This window comes from Hyaena hyaena, unplaced genomic scaffold, assembly GCF_003009895.1.
Source record: "Hyaena hyaena isolate Hyena2069 unplaced genomic scaffold, ASM300989v1 scaffold_48, whole genome shotgun sequence".
NCBI classification, from domain to species: Eukaryota; Metazoa; Chordata; class Mammalia; order Carnivora; family Hyaenidae; genus Hyaena; species Hyaena hyaena.
This window is the reverse complement of record NW_024080680.1, coordinates 2793037-2807381: the sequence shown is the minus strand read 5'-3', so window position 1 is coordinate 2807381 and position 14345 is coordinate 2793037. Positions and strand designations below refer to the sequence as shown.

Here is a 14345-nt window from a genome sequence, read left to right as displayed (position 1 = left end):
GATCTTGCCACCATGCAATAAGCAAGCCACGCAGCCCCATTGAAGGTCAAGTGTAGATGTACCTACTGGCAAACACTCTGTAGTCTCTACAAACATCAACATTACCTTCCAGAAGCTTTCAGATGGCTCCACACCCCAACCAGTGTGTTGCCTCCAGCTTTCAAGCTTTCCTAGCCATGCTCTAGACATTATGATGTAGAGACACTCTAACTGCTCTACATTCCCTTTCAAATTACTGACACACCTCCCCTTCCCCCCCCCCCCCCCCAGCCCCAAGCAGAAGCATCATGAAATGAGTGCTATGTTATTCCACAAGTTCGGGGTGGTCTGCTACATAGTAATAGCAAGGAGAATAAATACCCTTCCTCCATTCCTTCCTCAACTTTAAAGATAAAAACCCTGCCTTCTTTGTGTTTTCTCACAGCAGGTTTTATCAACCTCCATCAAAGCAAGTATGATTTCATTTCACCAGTAATTACCTTTCTGTCTGTCTGCCATCAGCTTCGGACCTTTGCAAGGACAGAGATTTTGCTTATTGATTTCTCTTGTCCCAAAGTATTTGTTGTAGGAATGAACAAATGAATGATTGAAACAGCCTAGAGAACACCACACTTTCGACTTCAATCTCGCTGTCCCAAACGCAGAGGAAGCTGATAAGTTTTAAAGCTACTGTGTTTGTGAACAGTCATTACATATGAATCAATGCACATGCAATCAATACGCCTTCAGAGGCTAAGCTAGAAGCAGAGAAATGGAAAACAAGAACCCTCACAGTTTGGGTGGCAGAAGTTGGCTGTGCCCCTCCCATATCCCTCTGAACCCTTGGGTCTCTCTCGCACGTGCCTACCACATTCTATTACAGGCACTTACGACTCTCCAACTAAAGACTTGCTCTCAGCTCCCAAGAGGGCAGGCCAGACATGCTGGGAGAATTAAAGCCCTGGACACAGCCCACAGGCGGTGATGGGTACGGGTTGGAGGATAAATACCCTACAGTTCCATATACCCTGAGTGGGTATTTTTAGGGCTTATTCTACAATGTTCCCTAGAATTCCCAGGCAGGAATGAGCCCCAGCAACCTTTGCAATAATGCATTCTTCTCTTTCCACCTTTATTCTCTCAGTCTTCTGCTGATACTCTTGGGATCACCTTTGAAATAAACCATCGGCTTTCAAATCTACCCAGGTGTTCTGGCAAAACTCAGAATGACCAGCACTCGAAGCAACACAGACCAAGTCTCATTGACAAAAACAACAAGAAGAGGGTACGGACAGATAAAATTCACCCAGCAAGTTACAATGCCTTCCACTGCATTTCAACAAATGACTCCAGTAAAAATTTCCATGTGCTGTTGATTAAAGATAATCAACTCAAGATTCAGGCCACAACGAACTATAATAGACAAAAGGTTCATTTGTATATTAGTCAGGACACTTTGGGCTGCAAGTGACAGAAAACGAACACAGATTGGCATAAGCAAAACAGGGATTCACTAGTTTGTGTAAGTGAAGCGCCGTGGGAAGAGGAAGGTCTTCGGCAGTGGTGGACCCATGTCAATTACCAAAAGTCTCTTTACCAACATGCAGCTCTGCTTTCCTCTTGGGTTTTGTTTTTTTTTTTTTTTTTTACCATTTGGGAAGCTCTTTAGAAAGAGTGGGAAGAGGCAACTTCAGATTTACATTCCATTCACTAACTAAGTAACACCAGCAGAAACAGAGATGCTCTTTCTCAACAGCTCCATGCAAAGTCTTGGGCTTGGCTTTCACTTCTGAACTGACAGCTGTGGTTAGGACACTGGAATATGTCACTGGGCAGACTAGATCTGTGACCTCTCTGCAGCGGGAGATGATGGTAGTGGTGATTCCCTCCCAAACCAAACAGCCTGGCAGGCGCTCACGAGTGGTTCCTTACAGGAAATTCACAGTTGGAAGGGGAAGGAACACTACACAGAGAAGCATGACGCCCTACAGCACCAACCCAGACGTGTTATTTTAAAAAGGACAAAGTACAGGGGCACCTGGCTGGCTCAGTCAGAAAGAACATGCAACTCTTGATCTCGGGGCTGCGAGTTCAAGCCCCACGTTGGGTGTAGAGATTACTTAGATAGATAAAATTTTTAAAATGAGTAAGTACAGAAAAGCAAAACCAAATAAACTGAACTCTTCAGTTACTCAAGGCATAAACACTCCATCTTTTGGGAAAGCCAGTTTCTCTGACTTATAACTGAAAAAAGTTGTGGCTGATAAACGTATGTATATAAATCAAGAGGGTGCCAAGGGAGATGAAATTAGCACCTTCTCACCTGCTCTTCTGTTTTTAAATGTAGGTTTCATTATTATTTAGTTATGGCAAGGCCAACAGATTAGGAGATGATTGTTATTGACATGAGAGATTTTTACTCACCGTTCCCAAGAGGAGGGTCATCTCATTCCCTGAGGGGCCACACGGGGAAGCAGTGGGGATGGTCAGGAAGCAGAGGCAGAGGCAGCAGGGAAAACTTCGCAAGAAGACTTACTCTAGTTTCTGTGGGAAGGAACGGGAGAGGCAAGGTAAGCAGGCATGGAATTGGCTGGTCTGAATAATTTCAGGAGGCTCTAGGGTATAGGGGCTGTCCTGAGTTGTCTGGTGTCTGGCTCCAGGGTGATTACAGCAGGTAGATCTGGTAGCCCAAAGTGTTATACTTCAATAAAGGAGGTGGGTGGGGGTATGGGTTTTGGATTATTTAATTTGCATTTGAAAAGGATGCTCCCAGGTGAGCTGTTTAAAATCTCTAACAATTAGCTAATCCTGGGAGGGGTAGTCCCTCCCCAGTTAGCAAGACCCTAGATGCCAGCACAGAAAGAATAGGAAAATGCAAATATAGTTAATACACTCTTTCAGTGAATGAAGCTATATAACCTGGAGAGATTGCATCAATCAGCCACTTGAGGACTCTGAAAAGTAAGGAGTAGCAAGTAGATTGGAAAAGAAGATCAGAATTTGAAGCACCATCCAACTGGAGTTGACTCTTTTTCTCTCTCTGGTGTCCACTGGCCTGAACCCAACACAGTCTGAAACCTGGGAGTGGACAGAGAGAGCTCGAGGAAAAGGCCTTTAGTTCTGGCTCAACAAGGAAAGAGGTTTCCAGATACTTAGAAAAGGGGAGGAAATGCCTTGTTTTCTTTTTCTCATTCCTTCTTGTCTTTTTTCTATTCTCCCGTGCCCCAGCCCACAAGCAGTCTTGGCATACTAATGGAGCTGGTGTCGGAGGCAAGAGTGGAGGCCCCCAGGAGCCTGAAATGCTGAGGAAGGGAGCTTCCTCTCCAGTAGGAGGATGTGTGATTCCCAGAGGAAAGGCAGACTCCTGTTGCTTTCTTACCCTCTCTGTCCTGACACTTGGCTCCAGACATGAGCACAGCTAGGGGTTGTATATGCCAGTGGGGAGTAAATCAAACCCCAGTTTTCTGTTCAAATCGGCAAAAAGAGGCGTTCACAGAGCTGAAAAGGGTCAGGGACAGCTGAGAGAGAGAGGAGAAAGTTGCTCATGGACTCCTAGGGTAACCTCTGAGCTACTCATTCCTGCTTGTGACCCTGAACGACTTGCAGACACTTTGGAACTAAGCTATGGAATAGACTACACCCACGTCCCAGGCTGAGCCCTGGGCGGTGAACATCTGGAACAGATCTAACTAGCACTGTAAAAGGATTTGAAAACTGAACTGACCTTGAAACCACAACCCACAGAAAACTGGTTGGGAATTGAGGACTGAACCCAACTGGGTTGATTAACTGCTAAAACAGAAATATCAACACTCTTCATAGGATTTAAGTAAGATTTGGAGTCTCGTAATATCTAAAATGTCCAGGATACAAACCAAAATTACGTAGCATGCAGAGAATCATGGAAATCTCAACTCACAGGGGAAAAGAGGCCAATGCTGAGATAACACAAAGGGTTAGAAATATTTGAAAAAAGGTTTAAAGCAGCTGTTAAAGAAATGCTCCTACATTCCAGCAGGAATTCTGGACATTCCAGAAATAAACGGAAAAATAGAAAGTCTCAGAAAGAGAAAAGAAGATATAAAGAACCAAATAAAAATTTTAGAACTGGAAAATACCGTAACCAAAACAAACTGATTGGATGAGTTCATCAGCAGAATGGAAATGACATGAAGTCAGATGAAAATGACATGAAGCAGTGAACATGAAGACTGATTAGTAGAAATATAATCTGAACAAGAGAAAGAAAAAAAGATGAAAAAATAAACAGATCGTAAAGGACCCGTGGACAATACCAGAAGGTCTAACATCCTTATCATTATGTCTGAGAAGAGGGAAAGAATGAAGCACAGAAAACCTATCTGAAGAATAACAACCTGAAAACTTCCTAAATGTGGCAAAAAGCAGAAATCTGCACAGTCAGGAAGCTCAGCAAACCTCAAACAATATAAATCTAAGCAAATCCTGTGCCCCCCACATAATAAAACTTCTGAAGACTAAAGAAAAAGAAAAAGTCTTGAAAGCAGCCAGAGAACAATGGACACACCACCATTGAAGTAGCTGCAGATTACTCATGAGAAACCACAGTTTGGAATGAAGTATAACAAATAAAGTGGAGAAGGAAAACAAATGTCGAGCCAGAATTTTATTCCAGTGAAAAGAGACTTGGGAACGAGTTGAAATAAGGACATTCTCAGGTGGAAAAAATAACTAAGAGAATTCATTTCCAGCAGACCTGTTCTAAAGGAATTTCCAAGCAGGTTCTTCACACAGAGGGAAATTATATCTGAAGGAACCTTGGAACATCAAGAATGAGGAAAGAGAAATGGAAATAGTAAATTTCTGTGTAAACATAACAGACTACTTTTCTCCCAGGAGTTTCTTAAAGTATGGCTGATAGTTGGAAGCAACAAGCAGTTGTACCACTGTCTGATGGCATTTTCACTGTACGTAGATAACAAAAAACATACCAAAACAAACAATCCTATCTACTGGTAAGGTTTCTATGTTTGACCTGAAATGCTAAGATATTTAAAAATGAAAAGTTATACATACTGTAACCTCTACAGTAATCACTAAAATCACCATACAAAGAGATATGATCATAAAAAGAGAATACATATATCCGAAGTATGCTCTCAGACCATAATGGGCTTTATCTTGAGTTATGCTAGGTTACTTCAATATTTGAAAATCAATCAATGTATTATTCATTGCCAAAAAAAAAAAAGCACATGATCATATCAATTTATACAGTACAAGCATTTCACAAAATTCAATAGTCATTCATAATTAAACACTCTCAGCAAACTACTAAAAGAAGGGACTTTTGTCAGCCCAATAAGGGACATCATTGAAAAATCTACAAGGAACATTACACTTAATGGTAAAAGATTGAATACTTTCCTCCTAAGAATGGGAACAAGGCAGACTTCTTCTTTCTCCTTTCCTATTTGACACCATACTGGAATTTCTATCCAATGCAATTAAGAAAAAAAAAAAGGAAAATAAATAAGGAAAAGTCATCCAATTTGGAAAAGAAGAAACAAAGACAAGATGAATTGGCTGCCTAATTGTTAAAAAAAAAAAAAAGATTATATGTCTATATAACAGCAATAAGAAATTGGAAATCAAATATTTTTAAATGCTTAAATTTAAAAAGGCTCAGGAACACCTGGGTGGCTCAATAGGTTAACTGTCCAACTTCAGCTCTGGTCATGATCTCACAGTTGATGAGTTCGAGCCCCACACTGGCTGTGTGCTGACAGCTCAGAGTCTGGACCCTGCTTCAGATTCTGTGTCTCCTTCTCTTTCTGCCCCTCCCTTGCTCATGCTCTGTCTTTCTCTCTCTCAAAAATAAATAAACATCAAGAAAATTAAAATATAAAATAAAATAGCTCAAAAATGGAGATAATTAAATATAAATCCAATAAAACATGCAAAGGATCTGTGTGCTGAAAACTACAAAATATTGATGAAAGAAATCAAAGAGGACCTCAGTAAATGGAAAGACATACCATGTTCATAGATTGGAAAATAACATGTAAAGATGTCACTTCTCCCCAAATTTATTTATAAATTTAACATAATCTGAATCAAATTCCCAACAGGATTTTTTTGTGCAGATATTAGTTGATTCTAAATGGATATGAAAATGCAAAGAAAGAAAAATAGTCAAAATGATTTTGAAAAAGAACAACAGACTTGGAGGAATCATACTTTACAATTTTAAGTCTTCTATAACGCTTCAGTAATCAGGATCAAGATAGCACAGTATTGGCAAAAATATGTAGATCAATGAACAGAAGAGACTCTGGAAATAGACCTGATGCTATGGCCAGCCAACTGATGACATTTTCATTGAAGTATAATTCATATACAATGAAATGCATAGACCTGAAGTGTGCAAATTGAAGAGACTGACAAAGTCATATACTCATATAATACACAACCAATAAAAAATATTTTCCATTTCCATTACTCTAGAAAGTTTCCCTGCATTCAGTTTATCAATTGAGTTTCTGCTAAAGTGCAGAGGCAACTCAATAAAATATTTTTTTCTTCTAAATGGTGTTGAAACATTTGGACTTCAAATGTGAAAAAAAAGAATTCCCATATAAATCTCATTCTTATACCAAAATTAACTCAAATGAAATTACATATAAAATTAATTAATTTATTTTTAGGAAAGAGAAAGAAGGTGAACAGGGGAGGGGGCAGAGTGAGAGAGAGAGAGAGAGAGAGAGAGAATCTTAGGCAGTCTCTACACTCAGCATGTATGTAGCCTGAAGGAAGGCTTGATCCCATGACCGTGAGATCATGACCTGAACCAAAATCAAGAATAGGACACTCAACCAACTGAGCCACTTAGGCGCCCCATGAAATCACATATTTAAATGTAAAATAGAAAATTATCAAACTTTTAGGAGAAAACATAGGGGAAAATCTTTATGATTCATAACAGTAAAAGAATTAACAAATTGGGTTTCATCAGAATCAACAATTTGTTCCAGGAAAGACACTGTTAAAATAATGAAAAGACAAGCTAAAGAGTAGGAGAAAATATTTACATACCACATATTTAACCAAAGACTTGTGTCCAGAATATATTAAGAACTCACAAAACTCAACGTTGAGAGAACAAACAATCCAGTTTTTAAATGAGCAAAAGACTTGAACAGACAGAGGAAATCCACATGGCAAAAAAGCACATAACAAGATGTTCAACATCCTTAGCCATTAGAGAAATGCAAATTAAAAACATGATGAGACTCTGTCTTCCTCTCTGTGCCCCTCCTGTGCTCACTCTCTCTCTCTCTCTCTTTCTCTCTTAAAAATAAATACACATTAAAACATTTTTTAGATAAAAAATTTAAGAAAACCATGAGATACTACTACTTACCTATTAGAAAGGGTTGAAAAATAATAAAAGATTACTGACAATCTCAAGTATTGGCGAAGATACAAAGCAACCAGAACTCACACATTGCTGGTGGGGGCCTAAACTGTCGTACAACCCTTATCGCAAGTAAGCTGGTAGTTTCTCATAAAGTGAAAGACGTGTCTACTCATTGACTCGTAGACTAGGGTAATACCTGGGTCCTCCTAGGTATTACTATAGATACATGAAGATTTATCTTTATGCAAAAACGTATACACTAATGTGTATAGCAGCTTGACTCGTGATTGCACAAAAGTGGAGGCAGCCAAATGCTCCCCAATGGGGAAACAAACAAACCAGGTTACATTCATACAATGGAATTCTGCTCAGCAATAAAAGGAAATGGACTATGGATATTAGCAACAGCTTGGATGAATCTCAAAGACATTATGCCGAATGAAAGAAGCCAGTCTCAAAAGATTATATACTGTAGGACTCCATTTATATAACTTTCTGGAAAAGATAAAACATTGGTGACGGAGAGCAGATCAGTGGTTGCCAGGGACAGGGCCTGGGGGAAGGATGTGCCTACAAAAGAGTAACATGAGGGAGTTTTCTCTGCTGACGGAACTGTTTTGTGTCCTGAGTGTGGTGTGGTAGTTACGTGAATCAATACATGGGTTAAAACTCACAGATGCGTAGACACACACGAAAAGCCAATTTTACTGTAATTTCATTTAGAAAGTAAAATTTTAAGAAACTTAAGTTAAAATGCTTCCAGTGAGGGGCGCCTGGGTGGCTTAGTCGGTTAAGCGTCCAACTTTCGCTTGGGTCATGATCTCGCGGTTCGTGGGTTCGAGCCCCGCGTCGGGCTCTGTGCTGACTGCCAGCTTCAGGGCCTGGAGCCTGTTTCAGAGTCTGTGTCTCCCTCTCTCTCTGACCCTTCCCTTCTCATGCTGTCTCTCTCTCTCGCCTAGAAATAAATAAAACATTAAAAAAAAAAATGCTTCCAGTGAGACAAGAAGACATATCAGGAAGAAGAAGCTTCTCCAGAACGTGTTATTTTGTAGGTAAAGCTGAAAGGGAAAAAATAAAATAAAATAAAAAGAAGTAAGTATTGCCTTGAGCAGTGATTTTCAAACTTTAGTTTTTATAAGAATCATCTGGAGCAGTTTTCAACATTGTTTATTCTGGACTTCACCCTATTCTTACCCTTTGAGAAACACTTGATTGGAGCAGAAAGGTACTAGTTGTTAAGTTACCTCAGCATGCCCTAAAATGCCAGATTAAGACCCAACTGGACTTACCGTAAATCAAAGCAGATGCTTCTGGATTCAGTTAAGTAATTAGGACAAAATTTTCCTTCAGAGAGTTTACATTTGCAGTGCTTAGGCTTGTAAATTGAGACACATAAATAAAGCCTCTCCTACCAGCAGCGCTAAAACTTTTTTTCCTCTTTAGAGATTGAGGCAGTTCAAATGAGATTCCTTGAGTTTTCCTACACAGTCACCAATGAGCAAGAGCCTTAAAAAATGAATCCATGATTAAATGAGTTGCTCTGAGTTATTAGTGGAAGACTAAGAATTCAGTTGTTGTTGCTGGTTGGGAAGGTACGGGCAGGAAAGGAGATACAATTGCAAAGATTAACCAAACACGGAATTTTGAATTCTGGGAAAGAGTGTCAAAAACATGACTGAAAAAAATCTCCCTCTCTTTACTACACTTCCAGTTTGATGTTGGCCTAACTTAGTTTGAAATTTGTCTGTTCTTTTATTTATTTATTTTTAACATTTATTCATTTCTGAGAGACAGAGCACAAGCCAGGGACGGGCAGAGAAAGAGGGAGGCACAGAATCTGAAGCAGACACAGAATCTGCCAGCATAGAGGCCAGTGTGGGGTATGAACCCATGAGCCATGAGATCATGACCTGAGCCGAAATCGGATGCTTAGCCGACTGAGCCACCCAGGTGCCCCTCAAATTTGTTTTTAAAGTTACTTTGAAGGGCCATATCTAGTTTTTCATGACATTCTTAAAAAGAGATAGGAAAAGTGAAATAAACTCCCAGCTTGCATATAGTTCTATTATTTCCAGGACATTCCAACGACTTTAAGTTTTGAGATGATGTGAACTAAACAGCTCTCTGACTTGGCAACATTTTAGAAAGAGTGGAAAGTGAGCAGGAGCTGGGTGTGCAAGGCACCAGCTTCATAAGAGTTTCATGAACAGAGGCCCCAAAGCTCCTCATATCAAAACAGCAACTGTTCAGGGCGCCTGGGTGGCTCAGTCAGTTAAGCATCTGACTTCGGCTCAGGTCATGATCTCATGGTTTGTGGGTTCGAGCCCCACATCGGGCTTTGTGCTGACAGCCAGCTCAGAGCCTGGAGCCTGTTTCAGATTCTGTGTCTCCCTCTCTCTCTGACCCTCCCCTGCTCACGTTGTCTCTCTCTCTATCTCATAAATAAATAAAACATTAAAAACTTTTTTTAAATAAAAAATTAAAAAAATTAAAACAAACAAACCAACCAGCAACTGTCTTCTCCAGCTCACATGGGTGTGCTCAAGCCAAGAATTCTGAACCCAAAGCCACAGGCTGACCTTCCAGAGGGGGAAGCCCTGCCTACCTGCCTCCTGCCCAGGGGAATGGGTTGGGGATTTCAAGCGACCAGAGCTGCTACAGGAGCACACCTTGTCTGAAATGTGTCCCTCTTTGCCAGATGAAAAAGAAGGGCCTCTGTTCTCTTTACTTTTTAGCAGAGGAAGTGGGTTTGGCTCAGCAAGGGAGGTGGATGCAGACAGGAAGGGAGAAGATGTAGGCCTGTCTTTTCTCAGTCTTGCCAACCCAGAGAAGGGGAAAATGCAGGCCAGCATGCTTGTCACTCACAGCAATGCTCACAAGTACAAAACAGGGACAGGTGCTTTGAAAGACAGTTGGGCAATTTCTCACAAAATGTGCCATATGAGTCAGCAGTTGCGCTCCTTGGTATTTTCCCAATTTGTTGAAAACGTATGTTCATACAAAACGTGTTCCCTAACGTTTACAGTAGCTTTAGTCATCATTGCCAAAACGCGGAAGCACCAAAAATGTCCGTCAACAGGTGAATGGAGAGACAAACTGTGGTACGTCCATTCAATGGAATATTATGCAGTGATAAAAAGAGCCGTGAAGCTTGAAAAGACATAGAGGAATCTTAAAGGCATAATCCTAGGTGAAAAAGTCAATTCGAAAAATGCACGCTTGAGTCCCTAACGACCTAACATGGTGGACAAGGCAAAATTACAGAGAGGGTAAAGAAGATCAGTGGTTGCCAGGGGTCTAGGGAGTCAGAGGAAGGCAGGAGAGGGTGGAGTCCTGAGGATTCTCAGGGCAGTGAAACTTTTCTGGACGATACTGCCAACATGGAAACAAGTCATTACACATTTGTCAGAGCAGGGAGAATGGAAGACACCAAGAGGGAACCCTCCCATAAACTACTACGCACTTCAGCTAATAATAATATATCAGTATTGGCCCCTCCAACCATAACAAAGGCACCGCACTAATGCAAAAGGTTACTAGTGGGGCGGAGGCTTTAATAATAATAACTGGGGAAGGGGGTTGGGTGTAAGAAGACAGATGGGAACTCTCTGTACCCTCCAATCAGTTATTCTGTAGACCTAAAATTGCTCTTAAAAAGAAAAAGCACAAACCATCTTGTCAGGGCCCTTTTGCCGTGGCCAGAGCCCTGCTTGCGCCTCAAGGCCACCAGGCCCCACGGCAACATTCTGTTGTGGCCGGTTTCCCTGATGACTTGCAGCCCTGACTTTTTCAAAAGCACCATGGCCCCCCCAAACCCTGGCTGCCTGAGCCTAGTGCTGCCTGACTTTGTGCCTTCAAAATCACCCCAGGTAACAGGGGCGCCTGGGTGGCTCAGTCGGTTAAGCCTCCGACTCTCGATTTCGGCTCAGGTCCTGATCTCACTGTTGGTGGGTTCGAGCCCCACATCAGGCTCTATCTACACTGATAGTGGGAAGCCTGCTTGGGATTCTCTCTCCCTCTCTCTCTGCCCCTCTCCTGCTATCTCTCTCTCTCAAAAATAGATACATAAACTTGAAAAAAAAAAAATCACCCCAGGTAACAAACTCTGCCTATGGCAAGAATCTTTCCAGATTCCCTCACCACTTTACCCACAATACTTTGAGCTTTTGTGTCGCCAAGCGTCCACTTCCTCTTCTATAAAACCTGAGTAATAACACAATCTGTCTTCACGGTTGTTCTCATGCAGTGCGTATTTACCAAGTTCTTCCTCTGGGCCGCGCACCGACCTGGGCTTTTAGAAATACTGTCGTGAAAAAGGGACAGATTCACTTCCTGCCTGGGTGGGCTTCCATTGTAGTGAATGGATTCGACGAGACAACTCAAGGAAGTTCTCAGCTCAGTGCCTGACCCACAGTAGGTGCTCAAGAAATACCAGCAACTGCAAAGGCGAAGGCCCCTGAGGCCGCGAGCTGGATTTCCAGGCTTGGAGGACTTGTCTGCGCCAACGCCGCAGGCGGACTGCAGTGACTCCGGGCTCCAGCAGGTGGCAGCAGCGGCAGACACATCCCGGCAGCCAGGAGCCTTGGCCACGGGGAGGAGGGCCGGCCTGATGAAATCATGAAATCCAGGCGCAGGCTCTTGAGGCTCAGGCTCTTATCCTCTGGGTCACAACAAAAGCCTGTTCTTTGCGGGGAGTGTCTGCTGAAAACGGAGCTCCTTATCTTATCGCCGTCTCTTGCTTTGTCCTTTCGAAAGCAGCCACTTAACACTCTGCGGAGGGATCCTTCTGGGGCCTGCCAAACCTGAGCTTTCAGCGCTGACTTTTCCAGCCGGAAGAGACTTGAGAATTGGTGGGTTCAGAGGTTTGCAAAGTCAGGCGCCTCCTGGGGCCAGGCGGTAATGGACGCCGCCCAAGATCCCTCCAGGCTCCAAGGGACTGGGGGTGCCCTCTCGGCAAGGGCTGAGGGAACCACATACCTGGACTTCAGGGTGACCCTACCGTGTTTTCAAAGCCCAGCGGCACCCCAAGGACCTGTCTGCCATCAGAATTCGCCGGAGCCCTTCGGCCTGTGATGCCGGACAGCTGGCCGCAGGGTGCCCTGAGTCGTAGACCGCACCAGGCCCGGAGAGAAGGGGCAGCCTGCTCAAGGCCGACCAGTGAGGGGGGCCCAGTTGCGAGCTGAATGGAGTTCCCATCTGCTGGGGCTGCACTCGGGGCCGCGAAGTGGTGCGCGTGCGTGCGTGCGTGTGTGCATCTATGTAAAGAAAAGCAAAAACTATGTTAAAATATGGTGCGTAGCCCAAACTTACTGTGCCGGGGATCACTCCTCAGTTATAGAGGATACCGCCACCATCGGGAGCAGAGGGTGTTGGAGGGCATGTGCCCTGGGCCACATACAGGTCACACACTGTGTGGATTAACGCAGTTGATCCCTACAGCCGCCCGGCGAGGCAGGCACCCTCCCCATCCCCATTTTACGCATGTGCAAGTCAAGGGCGCTAAGCCATCTGCTCAGAGTCGCTAAGCTGGAAGTGACCGAGCCTCTATCCTTCCTTGGCGTGGAGAAGGAAGGTGATCAAGAGAGGGTTCCCAGGTCTCACCCTGGGGAGGAGGCTGGAGGGATGGTCTCCTGAGAGGGTGGGGAGCCAGGACCCAGGCCTGCTGGGGTTCTGAGGGAGCTCCCCCTCCCTTCATAGCCTGCAGGCCTCACACCTGTCCCAGGCACCTTCCTGGCCGAAGGTGACAAACTGACACAGGAAACGGCAGTAAGCCTAGGCCAGGAAAGCCGTGGGAGGCAGGATCAGGGAGTGGTTCCCACCTCCTGGCAGGGACTGACTCCCCCCCCCACCCCCCCCCGGTGAGCCCTGGGGGCTCTGTTGAAGCAGTCCGGTCTCCAGGGCAGCTGTAGAATGTACCAGAAGGTGGGGGAGGGGGAATGCCCGCTGGTCTCACAAGGCCCCCACAGAATGGAGTATGGAGGTGGAGCAGGAGGGAAAGGGTGGCCAGAGCCCCTCCCTCTTCGTTGATACTCCTTTGAATGTCCCCTTGTCACAATAACTAGCTTCCTGCCATCTTGCTTCACACTCAGACACGCCTTAGATGTTTAGCACTTTTCGGGGGTTTTCCAGCTTGCCAGAGGCCTCAGAGTCACAGTGTTATAGCTGGGCTCTCCCTCCTCAGCATTTACTAGTTTATTCCTTAAGCGATCACTTAACCTCCCCAAACCTCAGTTCTCTCATCTGCAACATGGGTGTAATGATATTTACCTTACAGCTCAAGGCTGCTGAGAACGTTAAAGAGAGGAGGCTGGTGCCTAGCATGGTGGTGATGCTAGCTGGAGACGGAGTCACCTCGGTCAGTCACTGCTCTGCGTCCTTAGGACAGTCTCCCATCTGGACCTTCCCATTCCCCAAAACAACCACTGAAATTTTAAAAAATCCCCCAGATCTGCAGTCTGGGTGGGCTTTTTCAATGAATCAAAAACCAATCAAGAAAATGAATTCACAAAAACAGTGTAAATGGAAAATAGTGGTTGAATGTGTTTCCCCTCCGGGGCAAGATTTGCATTTTAACAGAATTTCTCAATGTTTTAAGTTCAGAGTGAGGAATGGAAGGGGGTTACAAGAAGAAATCGGGCTGCTTGTACACAGGCGTGGGTTAGAGGCGCTCCAGCTGTGCTGCCGAGGGAAAGTGGGAAGCAGAAAGCAGAGCATGATGCCCTGTAACTGGGAATCACCCCCTTCTCACCTCCACCTTCTATTCACACACACACACCCTCCCCAGTCACCGACAGTTACAGACACCTTGAGTCAGAACTAAGCTTTTTCTCCCTACACTACCCCTTGCTAATATGGAAAATGGCATCATCATCATAATAGCTATGTCCTAGGGTTATTATTGTGAGGGTTAAATAAATTAATACATGTCAAACTCTTCAAAAGTGTCCAACATCTAGGAAGCACGACA

The 14345-nt window shown here is 43.8% G+C and overlaps 1 long non-coding RNA gene across 1 annotated transcript in view; it reads right to left on the bottom strand.

Annotated features, from left to right (window-relative positions):
• Positions 1-13209, bottom strand: part of LOC120230820 — a 28688-nt gene extending 15479 nt beyond the window's left edge. Inside the window, exons 1-2 of the long non-coding RNA XR_005528173.1 lie at positions 13092-13209; positions 2404-2523 (exon numbers count right to left, since the gene is read on the bottom strand). This is a non-coding gene — a long non-coding RNA (uncharacterized LOC120230820). The remainder of the gene's footprint in view (positions 1-2403; positions 2524-13091) is intronic.
• Between the last annotated feature and the right edge of the window lie 1136 nt (positions 13210-14345).